At 44.9% G+C, this 14,512-nt stretch overlaps 1 protein-coding gene across 2 annotated transcripts in view; it reads right to left on the reverse strand.

Annotated features, from left to right (window-relative positions):
* ATP7B (ATPase copper transporting beta) overlaps window positions 1-14,512 on the reverse strand; it is a 479,681-nt gene that overhangs the window by 427,298 nt on the left and 37,871 nt on the right. The window contains exon 1 of one of the 2 annotated variants that reach the window (XM_085621786.1): window positions 13,124-13,142. The exons of the other annotated variant lie outside the window; for it this stretch is intronic. The gene's annotated coding sequence lies outside the window, so the exon portion shown is untranslated. Of the gene's footprint in view, window positions 1-13,123; window positions 13,143-14,512 lie in introns of those variants that run through there. 2 annotated transcript variants of the gene reach the window in all.

The raw sequence follows: 14,512 nt of genomic DNA on the forward strand, positions 1-14,512 counted from the left end.
TAGAATTTGGGGGCAGTGGAACACGTATCGTGGGTCTATCTGTGCTCCCCCTTTGGTGGATACGTCCGGGGTTGCCTCGTCCCCCTGATCCTTGAGGGATCCTCGTGTATCTCGTACTTTGGAGTACAGATTTGGTTCTCTTGTGGCCCCCCCCTCCCTCTCAGGTCTTCTTTTATTGACCGCCCTCGGGTGGTTGGGTGTTGACTCCCCCGGCTGGTGTTCGCCGCCCTTCATAAGTCGTTTCGCCTTGTTTGTTGTTTTTTTGTATTTTTCTTTTTTGTTGTTATTTATACTAAAAGCGTGTATTCTGATTTCCCTTATGTGCAGTCTGATCTACTGTGATAGTGCGGAGCCCCTGTGGGCCAGTCATTGTTTTCTGATATGCTGGAACACTTCGACTACTAGCGGCCGGCCCTGGTGGTTGTAGGCCCGTGTTTGTAACCCTTTTAGTGCACAATAAAATCTTTAAAAAAAAATAAAAAAATAAAAAATAAAATATATGAGTGACTTTTTCTTGCGAGCAAAATTATGCAACGAAGACGATCCAAACATAAATATCAGAAATTACACTCATTTGAGCAAGAAGAAACTTGAAGAAGATCTTAAAACACCATAAATGGTGCAAAGCACCAGAAATGGAAGGGAACTCAGTCATGGAATGGCACGGTATGACCTCTCATTGTATAGTAGATGGTCATGTACTGTGCTTGTCCTTCCCTTCCACAGAGGCCAATGGTCCATTTTCAAGCCACGCCATCCTCGAAGACGCACACCTGCAGGGCATAGAAACTGCACCGCAATACACAGGGCGCAGTGCTGGCAACGTAGAACCACCTTGATACAAACTAACCCCCGGGGCATGCATCATTAAGAAACACATACCTAAACCTCATGCTAGGAAACAGAAATCAAAGGTTTTTGCCAACCTATGGGTTGGAAGTGTGTTTTGTCTAAAGCTGTTAGTAGTATTTTATAACACAGGGCAGCTGGGAACACGGTTTAAGCACATGACATGGCTTGTGGTACACATCATGACCAGTATGGAAACCCCCATGTTGTATGTGGGGGTAAAAGGAATATTTAAAACACCTTCTGATACTTAATCTGCACATTCCCATGTGCTTTTATGTAATACAAGATTGCTGCCTGCTGCAGAGGCGCCCCTAAAATTGCCAGCCTTTGCCCACACTGGGCCCCCTCCCTGCCAGCAATCAATCAGGAGAGCACCAGGACTCCAGGGCCTCTCTGTCCATGTGGGACCCAACACAACCGGATGTGAGGCAGTCCCAACATGAATAGTTACAACACACGGATCCATCTTAGCTGCCTAAGTGTGACACTGACTCGCGCACGGACAGGCACCATACTGCATTATCCTCAGGCTGAGGCAGGAGCTGTGCAGTAATCTCACGGCAAAACCAACAGCTAGTATGACTGTCAGAAGAGACCCACCTGTTTTAAATTACCCCCAAGATACAAAGAAGCACGGCCGCCAGAAAGCCGGTTGCATTTGCCAACAAGTGCTTGAAATTATGCGCGTACGTACCTGCGGTAATGCTGTCAAGTTTTTAAGATTGCTGATGTGAAACATTTCAATTGCAATTGCAATCGCACAGGGCACCAAAGGCATGCATTAGGCACAAGTGGTCTTGGAACTGTAAGAAAGTGAACATAACATTCCCAACTTTCAAGGTTGTACGAGGCTTTAAACATATCCCAGCCTTACACGTTCTGTTTTTTCAGAGGGCGAAAAAGCAAAAATCATTGAGAAAGGCCTTTTTCAGAAAAGTAATAGAAGATGTAGAGCTACCTCTTGTAAGCCTATCGCGTCAGTGAATCAGGTAAAACATCAGAAATGGTCACAATGCACAGGCCTCGATCTATATATGCTGTAAGGTATGTTTCTTTGGTGACTACGCGGCCGCCCATTATTTCTAGACTGGAGGCCTATATTATGCTCTCAAATTTGATTATGGTTGCGGCTTGCGCACCGTCGCGTTGTTGCAATAAATCACAATTTTTAATCATGATGATTGTGACAATCATCATGATTAAAAATGTTGATTTATTGCAGCCACGCGACGGTGCGCAAGACGCAACCAACTATAGCTGCCAAGGTTTCAGATTGCTATGAGTGACATTTTCATAATTTCAGTGTAATTATGAGTGAGATTCATTGACTATGAGTGACACTTCCTCGCGAGAAAAATCAAGCAATGAAGACGAGGGAAACATACAATTATCAGAAATGACACCCATTTGAGGAACGAGAAACTCTTAAGAAGATCTTAAAACATACCTGCAAAAAAAAGCACCAGAAATGGAAGGGAACTAACCTAGTGCCCTTGTAATCTGATCGGTCAGTGGGCAAGGACACTCGCCATTGGGCAAGGCTCAGGAGAGTGAGGCTGAGGAGCACATAGGTTACAGCCAGCCAGGGCGCTCATTGCTCCTCTCAAGCCTGCTAATATTGGACAAACGCTTAATAAACAGTGGAGTCACCAAGACAGGAGATAATTCAATTTAGTTGTACGACTTTGGCCATTGCAGAATAGCACTCCACTTGCTGTCAGCTGTACGTATATTATTATATCCCGGGCCAGCTTGTTTGTTTGTTGACGCCCCCAATGACAACCTGCGCCACGGACTCCCTCACTACCGCGCTTTAACAGTGCCCCTCAAGTCTCCATAACCAGTCTTTTGCTGAGATGCATTTAATTAGGTTTATAGCGCCACTCATATCACTGTGGGGTGTCAGAGCACTCTACATCACACACACATTACACAGAGATAATCAATCAAAATGTGTAAATCAGTGTATAGGAAAGTTACATAGGATAGAGGACTACAAGGGGTAAGAGTCACATGTCATCCATACTAATAGACAGTATAGTTTAAGGGTGCTTGGTCTAGAGAAGCACAAACTCAGAATTTAAAACGTAACACCGTGGTTAGGGGGTTCTCTTTAATAATAAGAACAGTTGTTTTTTTTTTACCAAAATGAACCCTTTTTGCAATATTCTAATAATGAAAGGCTGGGGGTGGGGGGGTGGGTCATAGCACTCTAATCTATACCTTGCAGTTTGCATGCAGCTCTAATATGACAGTTAATTGCTCACTGGGATTTTAACTTAAACACTCACTGCAAGTAAACAAAAGGATGTCTCGAACAAAGCACGAATCTATTTACATTATATCCTCTCCCTGATCTGCATTCAACACATACTTTGCAGTTGGCCTATTAACTCTCTGCTCTACTTAATAATCAGGCAATACTTCCACTAGACAAAATTCCGATCTATATCGTGACATTTTTTATTGTTGTATGGAAATTTATGGAGGAAAGGAAGACCACAATCGATGCTTGTAAAACAAAATACTTGCAAACAACGTGAACACTACTTGTAGTCATTAATAACGTATTGGCTCCTAATTGATTGTAATCAGGTTTCATTAACAAAGGGCTGCCATCTACAGTTAACTTCTAGAACTTGAGCCGCGTAAACAATCAGAGTAAGAGTCTCAGTAATAAATAGATATTTAGATATGGCTCTGAAGGCGAACAACCTTCCTCATGCTAACAGACCGGAAAAGGGGAACACTGCCCCGAGGAAAAAGCCTAGACTGGAAAATGTAAAGCTTTACCGGAGGCAGGAGCTGAAAGAAACCGCCGGTGCAGTCAGGATAGGTGCCACATCCTCGCACTGGAGCAATCGTCACGGTCTCCGTCATAAGACAAGACAGGGCAAGAACGCGAGGCTAGCCAGATGCAATAAATAATTAAATGATGGCATGCGCCCACGCGGCCCCTCTCGGTCATCTCTGGCCTCAGTGATGCCTCACCAGACGCGCACTTTCAATTGCGCGCCACCCTAAGGGTGAAAAACGCGCAGGCGCAGCCGCGGACCCGGAGACATCTGCGCAGAATCTTAAAATATGTTGTCACGTCTGGGACGTGGGTGGGTCCGTAGTAGAAGCGCATACTTAGAGCCAGTCTGCAATGTGCTCAGGGGGCCCCCTGGACCTCGGGGGCCCCACAGCACCGCGGGGGCTGCGGGGGCCTTTGTTACGCCCCTGGCCCCCCCACTACGAAGGCAGCGGCCCTTGGTAAGAGAGGAATCTACCCAGTATTCGAGCATCCAGTATCTCAACTGTGGGATGTATGTCGTTACAACGCACACTTTTACAACGCATGCACTTACAACGCATTTTTTACAACGCAACATACACTACAACGCATTCCATTACATAGCATGACACTACAACGCATTTAAACAAGCATTTGCAATGCAATAGGTCTCGCATTTACGAGAGTTTCAGCTATTGGCATTGTAAATGACAATGCCTTCTATTTATGTGTTTTTTTTTTTTTTTTTAAGTTTAAGTTTATTGAGACCAGCAAGAAAATACAATGTACAATCAAAATCCGGTCAGACAACATGAGTAATTATGATATGAACAATAAAGGATATTAAGCATAAAGGGTACAATAAACACGGTGTCCTAGAAAAGAAAAAAGGGGAGAAAGAGGAAGAAAAAAGGGGGGGGGGGGGAGCAATATGAATTCCATTGAAGAGAGTTCAGAGGAATCGAGGACAACAAAAGAGGTAAAATGAAGCATTACATTGCATGTATTTTAAAACTCTAAAACGCATATAGTGATATAATGGGAGGAGTACAGTATGCAAGAAACAATAATAAATTATTCAAACAAAAGACAACGAAACTAAATCAAGGCGGTTTGCGGACATCGTCCGATGTTCTGACAATAGCAGTAATGGAAGTATTCGAAGGGGGGGAAGCAGATAAATATGTAGTGAGAGGGAGCCATAACAAATCCCTTTTAATTGCTAGTGATATAGGGGTAACATAGTTGGTGTCAAGTCTGTGATTAAAACAGATGGCGTTCCACCAGGCTCTGTAAGTGACTTTATCCGCGTGTTTCCAATTCAAGGTGATTAGATGTAAGGCTATAGCAATTAACAAATCTATTAACTGACAGTGTGGCGAAGGTTGAGGCCATGAGGGGGATAAGGAACCAAGGAATATATTTGAGAGGGAAAAAGGAACTTTAGTGTTAAATATCTTGTTAATTTGAGACCAGACTAAGAGCCAGAATTTAGCAATGTTAGGGCAATCAAATAGCATGTGTTTTAAGTCAGCCTTTAAACATGGGCATGACCAGCAGTGTGATGAAGTGGTGGAAGAAAAGGAAGCCAATTGTGCGGGTGAATATAATGCACGCTGGTATACAAAGTAAAGAGTCTGAGTGGTATTGGCCGCTCGTGAAGTTTTATGGATCTTTAACCACAGCTTATCCCACAAAGAGACCGACCAGGATTGTAATAAATCTTTTTCCCATGCCAGCTCAGTCCTTGTTTTGCACTGCGTTGCAAGAGATAAGAGACCATTGTAAAGGGAAGATGCAGAAGGGGAAGCGTCTATCAATGGAAACAATGTAGAGCAAGTTGTAGGGAGATTTGGAGAAGGTGGGAGCGATGAAAGATATTGGCGAAGAGAGGGAAGCAGAAGGTCATATTGCTTCTTACAGGAATTAGGAAGGGCAAAGTTAGATTTGAGGACTGAGAAGGATAGAGGTGCACCATCCATCAAGAGTTGGGAAATCCACTTCAAGCCCTTGGAGTGCCATGTCTTCCAGTAGAAAGCACGATTTTTAATACGTAGTAATTTATTGTGCCAAATAGGCTGTTGAGAAAGTGAGTTAAGTGAGGGATAAGAGGCTGGCAGGAGAGGAGTTAAAAGTTTTCGCGTGTGAGAGATAACAGGATGACGCAAAGAAGAAGTGTGCGCAGAGAAAGCAAGGGATTCCAAAAAGGCGAAGGGGGAAGTGAAAAACTTCTCGATGCTAAGCCAAATTGGAGGATAGGTAGGAAGGTCCGAGGAAAGCCATGAAGAGGCTTGTTTTAGGGAAAATGCGTGGTGATAAGATTTAAAGTCAGGAAACTTAAGCCCACCATTTAATTTATCTTTTTTGAGAGTAGATAAGGCTATCCGAGGGTGCTTACCTTTCCAGAGGAATTTTAGTAAAGTGCGATCTAATATCTTAAAGTAATAATCTGGGATGTGTACAGGAATCATTGAGAGAGAATATAAAATGACAGGAGCAAGCATCATCTTAATAGAGTCTAACCTACCCCACCAAGAGAGAAAAAGAGGGTGCCACTTGGTAATAGAATCTTTTAGCTTCTTAGTAATGTAATCAAAATTGTGTTTAAGAGTTTCGGAGATAGACGGGGAGAACCATAATCCTAAATATTTTAACTTAGAGGATTGCCAGGAAAAACCGGTATGATCAAAATAGTGTTTGAGACACAAAACATTGAGGGGTAAGACTTCACATTTATCACGATTCAGGCGGTATCCTGAAAGTTTTGAAAACGCATCTACTTGGGAAAGGAAAGGAGGAAGAGAAGTATCGGGATTGGAGCAGTATAAAAGAATATCATCTGCATAAACAGACATTTTGACTTGGCGGGAGCCTAAATGGAATCCTGTAATTAGGGAGTCCTGTCTAATTTTGGTGAGGAAAGGCTCTAATGCCACTACAAATAGGAGAGGGGATAGGGGGCAACCCTGCCGTACACCTCTTGAAAGAGAAAAATAATCGGAGACCTTACCATTAGCAAAAATAGACGCCTTAGGACCAGAGTACAAGAGAGAAATCAAGGAGATTAACTTAGAGGGAAACCCTATCCACTGAAGAGCATGGAACATAAAGTCCCAACCAATCCTATCAAAAGCCTTTTCGGCGTCTAAAGCTATGGCAGCAAGCGGGTAGTCTAAGGAAGAGGCCTTGCTAAGAATGTTAAAAAAGACTCTAGAATTATCAGAGGATAAGCGACCTTTTACAAAGCCCGATTGTTCCGAACCAAGAAGCTCAGGTAAGATTGGGTCCATACGTAAGGCAAGAATTTTAGCAAAAATTTTATAATCCGTGTTCACTAAAGATATCGGGCGATAATTTTTACAGAAAGAGGGATCTTTGCCTTCTTTGGGGATTAGGCAGATCATAGCATCTTGGAAGGTACCTTGAGATGTTCCGTTTGCGATAAAAGAAGTAAACAAAAGAAGAAGTTGTGGAAGGAGGAGTTTCGAAAAGTGTTCATACAATTCAATGGTAAATCCATCAGGGCCAGGGGTTTTCCCTCGCCTCAAAACCGATATGGCATGAGAAATTTCTGTTAATGTGATATCTAGCTGCAGTGAATCAAAATCAATATGTTGCGAGGGAGGAGAAGGGATGGATTGGAAGTAGGAGGAAAGATCAGATTGAAGAGGTTGGGCTTCAGGGGTGTAGAGAGTTTTATAAAAGGAGACAAACTCATTTAAGATATCTTCATCCTTGAGAAGAATGTCACCATTGGAATCCTTCAGAGACTCTATCCTAGTTCTGTCCCGCCGAGATTTTAGATAGTTGGCCAGTACTTTCCCCATTTTATTCTGACCTCCATAGTAACGAGCACTACTCTTCAGAAGATAAGAAGAGGCCGCTTCTGTGGATGCTTTGTTGAAGGTAATTTTGGCAGTGATAAGATATTTCAAAGAAGCTTCAGAGTACGAGTGGTAATAGGCGTATTCTAATTTTTTAATTTTGGTAAGCAATTGAGCCGAATGTTTCTCAAAAACTTTTTTCTTCCGAGAAACAAAGTTAATAATAAAGCCTCTGGCAGCTGCCTTAAAAGAATCCCAAATCATAGCAGGGGAGGAATCATGAGTAGTGTTTATGGTGAAGAATTCCGACGCAAAAGAACTGAACTGGCTGGAAAAATTAGGATCTGCAAGCAGCGAATTATTAAAACGCCAACGTCCAGCACATGGGGTGTGAGGAAGAAGGTCAAAATCAACAGAAACCGGGGCATGGTCTGAAATTAAAATGGACCCTATTTCTGATTGAAGTACGTGTTGCGTTAGAGGTTTACTTAAAAAGAGGTAGTCAATACGAGATTGTGATTTGTGTGGGGGGGAGAAAAAGCTATATTCACGGAGATCAGGGTGACACAGTCTCCAGATGTCAACTAAAGACTTTTGACGAGTGGTGGAAGCAAATTGTGAGTGCATTTTGTTGTTTACAAATCTGACTGGGGAATTCCTATCTAAAATGGGATCACAAACTTGATTACAATCACCCCCAAAAACAATATAATCGTCTGTAAGGGAGAGCAACTTATCAGAAATATGTAACCAAAAAACATTGTCAACTGAAACTGGAGCATAAACGTTGAAGAAAACCACTGGTATTTTGTCAATAAGTAATTTAACAATTAACCAACGACCTTCAGAGTCAGTTTCTTGAGAAATCACCGATACATTAAACTTTTTATGATGTTATGTTATGTTATGTTATTTATATTTTTATAGCGCACAGCTGCCCCAGCAAAGGGGCGTCCTGGCGCTGTGACAGATGCTACAACATAACACACAATAAAAGAAAAGGAAATTAACCAGACACGGGAAACAGTAAAGTTTTAATCGCCTGCCTGAAGGCGAGCAGGTCTTCAAGAGCTCGGATGTGTACCGGGAGCGAGTTCCACAAACCTGCCGCGAGCACCCTAAAGGAGCGGCCACCCATTCTACTCAATTTAAAGCGCGGACAGACCGCCAGGTGAAGCCTCTCCGATCTCAAGGATCTCAAAGGAACATAGGGCGTGAGTAGGTTAGCAAGTGCCGGGGGCGAAGAAGATTTCAAAATTTTAAAGGTCAGGCAAAGCGCTTTGAACTGAATTCGCTGTCTGACCGGGAGCCAATGTAAGGCCGCGATGGTACCAGACACTGAGCAATGTCTAGGGAGGCCCACAATGGCCCGAGCCGCGGCATTTTGCACCCTTTGGAGCCTAGAGGCCTCCTCTTGATTCACCCCTAACAGCAGTGAACTGCCGTAGTCCAGCCGAGATAGTATAGAGGCCTGGACCACAAGCTGTCTGGTGGGGGGATCAAAATACTTTAAGACCGGCCTTATTCCCCGCAGAATGCCATAGCACGTGGCAGCCACCTTCTTAGTGTGGTCCTTGAAGGTGAGCGCAGAGTCCAACCAGATGCCTAAATTTCTCACTCCAGAAGCTGGAATGGGAGTGACCCCCAACTCTGATGGCCACCACTGGTTACCCCATAGCTCAGCATGCTTCCCTAATACCAACACCTCTGTTTTGGTGGCATTTAACTGAAGGCAGTTGGTGCGAAGCCAGCTTGCTACTGCCAACAAACCCGCTCGAAATTTGGGGGCCTCCACCTCAGGGTCTCCACTAAGTGTCACCGCTAGCTGTGTGTCGTCCGCATATGAGGCCATCGTAAGACCCCACTGTTTAACGACACCAGCCAACGGTTTCACATAGAGGTTGAACATAGTAGGGCTCAACGAGGATCCCTGTGGTACCCCCAGCTCCAGGGGATAAGTGGCAGATTGGCCAGGTGGTATGGCCACTTTAAAAGAACGATCTGATAGAAAAGACCGAAACCACTGGAGAGCGAGATCAGTCACTCCCGCCTCCTGTAAGCGTTGGATCAGTATATGGTGGGACACAGTATCGAAGGCAGCGCTTAGATCTAATAGTAAAAGCGCTGCAGTGCGACCTGAATCTAGAACCTGGCGTAGATGTTCCGTGATGTAAAGTAATGCCGTCTCGGTACTGTGTCCCGACCGGAAGCCGTTCTGACTGGAATCCAATATCTGGTTGCGAGCCAGATGCTCAGACAGAACAGAGTTGACATGGGCTTCTGTTACTTTGGCAATCCAAGGCAGCAGGGATATGGGTCGATAATTCTCTGGCAGCCGGGGGTCAGAGTTGGCTTTTTTTAGTATAGGAGTAACCACTGCCTGTTTCCAAGACGTGGGTACCATTCCGCTGGACAATGACATATTGATAAGATTCAATATGGGGTCACGGCAGAGTGGGGAAAGTGTGTTAATTAAGGCTGGCTTTAACGGGTCCGAGGGAGAACCTGACTTGACCCTGAGGCTAAGCCTATCAAAGGTCTCAGTAGTCAGTTCAGGTAGCATTGCAAGAGTCTCATATCCCAACGTATCGGGGACAGTAACCTCTCGGTTCTGATGGAGTGTGTCAAAGCTTTGGTAGATTGTTTCCACTTTCTCCACAAAAAAGGAGGCCAGCTTATCACAGTGGGAATCTGTGCAAATCACCTCTGAGGTGGATCTGTTTTTCATAAGATCCTTCAGTATCTTAAAAATCAGTTTTGAAGGGTTAGGGCTGGTGGCAAATTCTTGAGCGTAAAATGCGGCTCGTGTTCTGCAAATAGCTCTATGATAGAGCTTCAGCTCAGTAAAATACCGAGTTTTCAGAGCAGGGCTGTAGGATCTTCTCCATTCCCTCTCTGTTTTTCGGCAGGCTTTTTTTAGTTCTGCGAGTGAGTCATTATACCAAGGACTAGGTGTTTTTGTCCGGCCTTTCGACCACCGTAAAGGTATGAGAGAGTCCAAGGCATCGGTGATCCAGGCGCAGAACTGTTGGTAACCTTGTTCCACATTAAAAAAGATGCTCAGAGGTTTCTGTTCCAGTATGCTATAAAACTCCTCAAGCCTAAGCTTATGCCAAGGCCTTTTTAGAATAGGTCTGTCAACAGCTTTAAAAGGCTTATCGTGAACCGGACAAAAGGCTTCTATAAGCAGATGATCAGTCCACCCCATCAGCTTCGGATCTGACAACCTTACCCCCTCAAGTGTGGAAAAAAAGGGGTCCAAAATATGGCCCCCTGAGTGGGTTGGAAGGGTGACGAGCTGAGTGAGTTGAAGAGCTTCGAGGTTCGCCAGCAGAGTGCTCACCGTAGTGGATGACCCATTATCAAAATGGATGTTAAGGTCCCCCACGATGTTAAAATTGGCACAATCAAGTGCTATAGGACCGATCATATCGGCCAGTGCGGACCTGAAGACAGAATCATTGCCCGGAGGACGATAAATAAGCATACCACTGAAAGTGAATTGGTGGGAAAGAGCAACTTTAAAAATAGCACTTTCACATGCAGGTAGCCCCGACGGTTTCCAATCAGCTGGAAAACAGGATTTGACTGCCATGGCAATACCACCTCCTCTTGTGGTTCTATTGGAAGTGAAGACGGTATAGTTCTGAGGGAATGCAAGATTCAATATGGCAGAATCCGAATCCTGCAGCCAGGTTTCTGTCATTAGAAAGACATCGGGGTCCTCTTTCTCTAGCAGATCATAAATGGACAGGTGATGTTTTACCAGCGACCTAATGTTTAAGCACCAAATACGAAGATCTCGAGATGCAACACACGGTCGCGTGACAGGAATAGCATCTTCCAGGGAACGGATTTTAGTAGGGCTCTTAAGAGACCAGCCTTTGCAGGCACAGCTATAAGGGCCGACTAGAGGGTCCACAGGCTTGCAGGCACTTCCTCTGGACAATCGCCTTATGGACAGCAGCTCGGACCGTGTGTAAAACACCATACCTACCGGAATCGGCGATACAACACCACGACGAGAAACCGAGCCTGCCCAGCCTTGCGCTGCCTCGACGCGGACGAGCGCAGACGGGCAGGACTCTGGCACGACTCCGGCTAAGCGACGGCGTCCACACCTGCGCGTCCCGCTGCGCGGGAGAGGGGAGCTTTAAGTAGGCTCACCAATCCCAGCGCGAGCGCGAGGACGCTCCAAGATGGCGCCCAAAGTTGCAATTACAGCCCTACCCAAAATGGCACCCACAGTGAACCACCCCCGAGATCCAGGCCCGCCAAAACGGCAGTGAGGGAGCCAATTATGTGCGGAATGAGGAGGGGGCAAGACCCAGCTAAAAACAAGGGAGAAGTGCAGCAAGGTAAATTAAAACAAATAGACAAAAAACGGGATTTTTAAAAAGCAAAGCGCCAGCAGCAGCGCTAGCAACAGCAAGTGCGCAGTAGAGTAAGCATCTGTCAAGGCCGGCTCAGAACTGAGTCCGCCTTAAGTAGGCTCACCAATCCCAGCGCGAGCGCGAGGACGCTCCAAGATGGCGCCCAAAGTTGCAATTACAGCCCTACCCAAAATGGCACCCACAGTGAACCACCCCCGAGATCCAGGCCCGCCAAAACGGCAGTGAGGGAGCCAATTATGTGCGGAATGAGGAGGGGGCAAGACCCAGCTAAAAACAAGGGAGAAGTGCAGCAAGGTAAATTAAAACAAATAGACAAAAAACGGGATTTTTAAAAAGCAAAGCGCCAGCAGCAGCGCTAGCAACAGCAAGTGCGCAGTAGAGTAAGCATCTGTCAAGGCCGGCTCAGAACTGAGTCCGCCTTAAGTAGGCTCACCAATCCCAGCGCGAGCGCGAGGACGCTCCAAGATGGCGCCCAAAGTTGCAATTACAGCCCTACCCAAAATGGCACCCACAGTGAACCACCCCCGAGATCAAGGCCCGCCAAAACGGCAGTGAGGGAGCCAATTAAGTGCGGAATGAGGAGGGGGCAAGACCCAGCTAAAAACAAGGGAGAAGTGCAGCAAGATAAATTAAAACAAATAGACAAAAAACGGGATTTTTAAAAAGCAAAGCGCCAGCAGCAGCGCTAGCAACAGCAAGTGCGCAGTAGAGTAAGCATGAGTGAGAATAAGAACACCATTTTTCTTACCTAAAGCTGGAGAAGAAAACACATTACCTACCCAACATCTTTTTAATTTAGATGCTTCAGCCTCAGGAAGGTGGGTTTCCTGAAGGAAAGCAACATCAGTTTTTAACTTTGCTAAGTGGGAAAGAACTCGTTGTCTTTTAATGGGATTGTTCAATCCTTTAACATTCCATGTGATAACTCTGAACTTGACTGGATGAGATTGAAGTCAAAAACCATGAACATACAATGCGATAAATAGGGTTGAGAATGAGAAGAGTAGAGAAATGAGAACTCAGAAGTGTACAAGGAAGAAGATAAGAGAGGAAGAGATTAAAAACAATAATATTAAGAAATTCGATGAGGGATAAGAAACATAAGCAAGGAATATGGATTTGCGAATGACCAAAGAAAGGGAGAAGAGGATAGAATGAGGGAGGTGTAAGCGGGAAGAAAAGAAAAGGAAAAAAGAAAAAGAAAAAGAGGAGAGGAACAATGGCAGAAGACAGCAAAAAAAGCATAAAAGTAGAATATGAACAAAAGGCATACTTACATGAAGAAGATCCAAGAGAACAAGGGGGAGGGGAAGAAGCCACACGAGACAGACAGCCCATCCAGGCTGACCAGACGGAGGACGAGGGGGAAAACGCCAGTAAAATAGGATATCTACGGATGCGAGAGAGAACAAAAAACAAAAACGTAAAAACTATTTAGCACAGTAAGCGATGAAGAATAGGAGAGTTAAAACAGAACAAAACGATTAGGTACCAACTCAAATTAAGAAGACCATACCAAGCTGCAAAAGAACACCAAAGAATACATGAGGGACGGTGATAAAGAGAAGTAATGAATGAAAGAACCATAAGAAAAATCATCAGAACATCAAGTAACATTTGAAGACGAGGGTCCCGAAGCTTCCATGATCTCCGTCCTGTGAAAGTTTATGAAACTCTGTAACAGCTGCGGATCTTCATAGGATGTCGTCTTGTTATTAAACGTGACCTTAAAGAGGCAGGGGTGAAAAAGACCATAACGCGCTCCCATGGCACGAAGAGTAGGTCTCATATCAAGAAAGGCCTTACGTCTGTTGGCTGTGGACTTGGCATAATCTTGAGCGAAAAACAAAGTGGTGCCGGACCAGGTGACTCGTTGAGAGGATTTAGCCGCTGACAAAACCTTTAGCAAGTCCGTGTACTCCAAAAAGTACAAAATGACACCTCTCGGCCTCTGAGAAGAAGATGCACTCGATGGAAGACGTCCTAACCTATGGGCTCGTTGAATGTTGAGAGCGGTGCCTTCCGGCATATGGAGAATCTTGGGTAGAAAAGTTTTAAAGAAGGTAGGAGGATCCGACCCCTCTGATCCCTCCACCAGACCATAAATACGCAGGTTGTTCCGCCTATTACGGTTTTCAAGATCCTCGACTTGGCGTTGGAGGGCAGACACTTGAGATTGAAGGTGAGAGACATTGGTGTTAGTGTCTGTAAAGGAAGACATATGACTTTCAACTGCAGTAATTCGTGAATCAAGTTGAGCCCAAGTGTCAGTGAGAGCTTGTAGTTTATTATTTGTTTCCTCCATAAAGGGACGAAGGGCCCTAATTTCCTCCAGTAGTGTTTCCATGGAGACAGGCGAGGTCGATTTAGGAGGAGAAGGCGGGTTGTGCTTTAAACGCTTGGTGACAGACTTCACAGCAGGCACTGGCGAGGGAGAGGGATCCATATTCTCCGTAGGGTCTTGTGAGAATAACAGTGAATCCTCTAGTTTGGAGAAGGCAGTAAAAACTTTTGAATTTTTGATGAGGGTATGCTTAGGCGTAGGGTGTTTAGCAAGTGAGCCTTTCGTTCTCCCCATAAGAGGCAAGTCCAACAGTCCGAGTGAGTGAGAGGAGCAGAGACGTGGCCCAGAAGGAGAGTAGCACTGGTTAAATGGTTAACATCAC

Source organism: Triturus cristatus, chromosome 8 (genome assembly GCF_964204655.1).
Source record: "Triturus cristatus chromosome 8, aTriCri1.1, whole genome shotgun sequence".
NCBI lineage: Eukaryota > Metazoa > Chordata > Amphibia > Caudata > Salamandridae > Triturus > Triturus cristatus.